General features: G+C 47.1%; 1 pseudogene; it reads right to left on the reverse strand.

The window, feature by feature from the left end:
• Positions 1 to 682: 682 nt before the first annotated feature.
• LOC113490712 lies at positions 683 to 4,779 on the reverse strand (annotated as a pseudogene).
• Positions 4,780 to 5,316: the final 537 nt, after the last annotated feature.

Below are 5,316 nucleotides of genomic sequence, written 5' to 3' on the forward strand. Positions count from 1 at the left end.
AGGTCAGGTTTGACTCCTGCCTGAGTTTCACTATTTGCTGTTTAATCAACTGGTTCATCTTTTCTACTTGGCCCCTAGATTGGGGACGATAAGGAGTGTGAAGTTGCCAGTCTACACCCAGACGGCGGCTGATTTGCTGAACTACTTCGGAGATAAGTGTGGTCCTCTATCTGAGGATATAGTTGCTGGGACGCCAAAGCATGGAATTATTTCTTGTACTAATATTTTTGTCACTTCCCGGGCTTTGGCAGACCTAGTGGGGAATGCTTCTGGCCAGTCTGAAAAGGTATCCGTTCATACCAGTAAATATCGATACCCCCCTTTTCTTGGAAGTTCTGAAAACACAATTTGCCATTGTTGTCCCGGTCCATTTCCTTTTCCAGTCTGGCCTACTTCTAGTGTGGGGGTATTCTTAGGATTAGTCTGGAGGTAAAGGTCACACTGTTGAGTCACCTGTCTTACTATGGTATACAGATTTCTAGCTCTAATACTCTTGACCAAATACCGGTATAGGGCCTCCGCTCCCCAGTGCCCTCTCCTGTGTTCCTCTCGTACCAGGTGTCTAGCTAAACAGGAGGGAATTACTACCTTCCCTTGGGGAGTGATGGCCCAGCCTTCTCATTATATGATCCTTATAGGTCTGTAATTAACTTTTGATCCTCTTTAGTATAATTAGGCTTACCTTCGGGGATGTCTTGCCCATCAGGAACTAAAGCTCCCTCCATTGTTACCTTTCTTTTGGCTGCTTGTTTTGCCTCTCTGTCTGCCAGTTCATTACCTTTTTCCAAATCCGAGTTCACCTTTTGGTGGGCCTTAACATTCATGATTGTCACTTTTCTTGGAAGTTGGACAGCTTCTAGCAGTTCTAGAATTTCCTTCCCATGTTTGATGTGTTTCCCTTGTGAGTTCAACAGTCCTCTTTCCTTCCAGATTGCTCCATGAGCATGAACTACCCCAAAGGCGTATTTTGAGTCCGTATCAGTGTTCACAGTTTTGTCTTGGGCTAATCCTAAAGCACGGGTCAGAGCGATTATCTCTGCCTTTTGTGCAGATGTATTTGCAGGCAGCGGTCCTGATTCCAGTATCTCTTGGGTGGTAGTGACAGCGTACCCAGCGTACCTCTTGCCGCTCAGGACATAGCTGCTCCCATCCGTAAACCAGTTCTCAGCATCTTCCTTCAGGTCTGTGCGTCTTGAGTATGTTGCCTCGATGGTGTCCAGGCAGTCATGTTGCACTGGTTCTCCTGTGTTTCCACTCAGGAAAGAAGCTGGGTTAATAATGTGAGTTACTACAATCTCCACATCATCTTGTTCCACTAATTCCGCCTAATATTTTAAGAACCTTTGGGGCGAAAGCCAATGTCCCCCTTTAATTTCCAATACTGCAGACACTGTGTGAGATACAAATACAGTTATTTTCCGGCCTAAGGTGAATTTTTGTGCCTCCTGTATGTTTAAGATCACTGGTGCAACCACTCATAGGCATCCGGGCCAACCTTTAGCGGTTGTAACTAGTTGCTTGGAGAAACAGGCAACTGCCCGACGATACGGGCCTAGGTCTTGTGCCAGTATTCCCAATGCAATTCCCTGTTTCTCATATGAAAAGAGGAAGAATGGCTTACTTACATCTGGGAGTCCCAAGGCCGGAGCTGACATCAGACCCATTTTAACAGGTCAAAGGCTCATATGGCCTCCTTATTCCATTGGAGGTTTTTCTGTTGAGTGGCAGTTAGTGCATATAAAGGTTTAACAAGCAATCCATAAGTATAAATCCATAGTCTGCACCACCCAGTCATTCCCAGTAACGTTCGCAGTTCTCTCACTGTCTGTGGCCTCAGAGTCTGACCAATTGCTCCTTTCCGAGCTTGTCCTAAGGTTCTCTTTCCAGCACCGATTTCGTAGCCCAGACAGATCGCTTCACGCTGTGCCACTTGGACCTTCTTTTTAGATACCCGGTAGCCCTGAAGTCCCAGAAAATTTAAAAGGCTTACCGTCTAGGTCACGCAGGCCTCTTTTGTCTTGGTGGCAATTAGGATGTCTTCTACATACTGCAGCAGCTTTCCCTCTTCAGGTGGAGTTGGGGTTTCAAGGTCTTTGGCCAATTAGTTAGTGGGGCTGGTTTTAACTCCTTGTGGCAGCACCGTCCAGGTCAACTGGGTTTTAAGTCCACTCTTAGGATTTTCCCATTCAAATGTAAATATTTTCTGACTGGCTTCGAGGAGAGAGAGGCAAGAGAAAGCATCCTTGAGGTCTCAAACAGTAAACCAGATTAGCTCAGGAGTTAATTTTGTTAGCAAAGTGTATGGGTTTGCCACCACTGGGTGGAGATCTATTTATTACTCTCAGATCCTGAACTATCCTATATGACCCATCAGGTCTCCGGACAGGTAATTTGGGAGTATTAAAATTAGATTTACACTCCTTTAATAATCCTATTTGTAAAAAATTTCTATAACTGGTTGGTTCCCTTCCCGATCTTCCTTTTAAAAGGGTATTGGTTAATTCTTACTGGTTGTTGTCCTTCCTTCAGTTTTACCCCTACGGGTGAGGCATTCTTTGACCTTCCAGGCGTGTCAATGGCCCACACTCCGGGATCCACTTGATTGATAATTTCCTCACTGATTTCTCCTATGGGAACACTGGTTAAAGATAAGCTCATGAGTTGTATAAGTTCTTGGTCATTTACCTCCAGAGTAATCTCTCCATTGTTAAAGGTAACTGTTGCTCCTAAGTGTTCTAGTAAGCGTCTTCCTAGGAGCGCTTTTGTGGAGTAAGGCATATGCAGAAATTTGTGTATGCCTAACTGCTTTCCCAGTTTATATTTCAAAGGTTTGCAAAAATAAGCCTTTTCACTTTGTCTAGTAGCTCCCTTACAAACTTTTTCTAGGGCAAGCACTAAAGGATTTTGTGGTGGAACTAGTCCACAGTTCCTCTGCCACCCCGGGTGATTTCAGAGGGTAAAGAACATGTCTGCATAAGACACCTCATCCTACTTCCCTTCCCTCTGTAAAAATGACATTAATTGCAAAAGCGTGTTATAGTCTAAGGTCCCATTTAGTGGCCATTTAGCCTCCTCTTCTAGTTTGTAAAGTGGCCACCACTGGTTACAATATTCAATCAGGATTTTCTTGCTTTCCGTGCTTCCCCTCCCCGTTATGTCTTTCCAGTGCATGAGTATGCAATCCAATGGGCTTTTCTTTACAATTTTTCCCTGCTTATTTCCCATTTTTCTTTATCCTTTCCCAAATCCTTTCTCTACAGTTATACACTGTCTTTTAACCTCCCACTCTTCCTCCTTCCCAAAGTTCCGGTATCTTATGATTTCTTCCACACAATAATTACCGACTCCTGTCTTTCAACGGAGAGGTCTAATGACACCGCTGCTTCTCAGTACTCTGCACACCTCGACCTCCTCTTATCAGACGCATAATACCACTTACATTGACAATCTACGCACTCTGCTAATACCCAGGCTTGATGAAAATTACCAAAGGTAGGAGCCTAGGAGCACAGAGAAAGCAGGGGATTCTCCCATGAACCCAATCTGGTACTACCAGTTGCCCAGAAGGAGCTGTGTACAATCCTTCTAGCAGGTATAAATCATTTCCCCATGCCGACCATTCATTCCTTCTACACAAATAATCCGACCAAATCTAACCCAAACCGACAGAAGGGATTCACATTCCCATCTCCGGTTCATACAATGTTTTCACAAGACATACAAGGACAGTGTATTATTTAAACGGACATAAACTTCTCATTTGTTTTGCAGCGGCTGCCTCTCACTCACACAGTGGCTGCGACGTCTCTCTCACACCCTGCCCCTGCAGGCATGCAGGCACACAGACACACAGCAGCAGCAGCCCCTCTCACCCACACCCTGCCCCTGCAGGCACACAGACACACAGCAGTGGCTGCTCTCCCTCGCGCATAAAGGGCCCGTCTCACTTTTCGCTCACCATAAAACATGAAAATAACCAAGTCCGTATAGCACATAACATAAACCATTAACAATTTGCCGTAAGTTCAAAACCAGACAGAATCTTACAAGTTTCAACAAGTTGCAGCAAGTACCAATCCCGAGGTGGTCAATGACGCTCCCATGAACCCCGAGTTTCCTTCCGCAGTTTCCCTTGGGACTAGGCTGTGCGCCAGACGTCTCTGCGCGTCTTACCAGCAGCCCTTTACCCTTTCAACATACCTTTGTCCGCAATTCGGACGGTCCTTGTCTACTCCCGCAGTGGACAGCTGGGAGCGCAGTTCCTCCAAGAAAAGCTCGGGGTGCACCTAGGACGTCCACCCTCCAGCAGTGTCTCGGCAGCCGAGTGGAGAAGGTCCCATCTGGGGTGCCAAGATGTCTTGCAGAGATAAGACTCTACAAGCGTGCAGTTGTAAAGCAGGTATGTTTATCCAGCGCCAGGCGCATGGGGTATCCCCCCACCACAAGCATGCGTGCCGTTTGCAGCTCCCGCCCGGCTTATGTGTTACAAAGTAGTGCATGTTCATGGAACGCCTGTACATAGACATAGTCTACCCCCGCCTCCCCTCGCTCCTCACGGTAATCAGGTCTGCTCCCCTTGCGCCTGCGCCTTGAGCTCTTCAAGCTCCGGTCAGGGGTCGCCAATTTCTGGGCAAGGGTCGCATAGATGAAGTACCTCTTCTTCCTCGCTGCTGAACTTTTCACCCTGTTGCCCTGCGCAGCCCCAGTTGTTCCCTGGGCCCCGGCCCAACCGCCAGGCCAGTTTGTGCTGGAATCCAGGGTGATTTGTTGCTGGAACATACAACTTCAAGGACCAGAAGAAACTTCTCTCTGAGCTAGGAGATTGCAGCCGAGCAACGTTATCAGCACCTGGTATGTCTTTGGGAAGAGCCCCATAGGCCTCCTTTGGTTTTTGCACAAGTCTTGCACCATCAATCTAAGAGTGTTTAGACTCCCCGTCTCTCCAGGAGAGCTCAAAGGGCCTCTCTGGTGGTCACAGTTTATAGGGTCCAAGATATTTGATTTTGTTAAATAATATCTGGTTCCTTCCAGCACTTGCACAAGAATTTGAATAACATGCAGTGTTGGGATTCAAGAGGAATTTCTGCGAGAGAATGGCCCTGTGAGCAATCCTGCGTCAGAACAAGACTGATGAGAGCCTCAGCCTGAGCAAGAATGCGATAAGGACATAACCCTGAGAGAGGGGGGAGAAGGGATGGAAGTTCCACAAGGCAGGAAGCCTGGCAAGGCTGATGTGGCCATCTGGGACACCAAATGTTACACAACCCTCCCCAAGGAGCACCCCCAGATGCCCCAGAATGCAGGTGCAGGCTCCCA

This window comes from Athene cunicularia, unplaced genomic scaffold (genome assembly GCF_003259725.1).
Source record: "Athene cunicularia isolate RWA unplaced genomic scaffold, athCun1 SCF_227, whole genome shotgun sequence".
Classification (NCBI taxonomy): domain Eukaryota; kingdom Metazoa; phylum Chordata; class Aves; order Strigiformes; family Strigidae; genus Athene; species Athene cunicularia.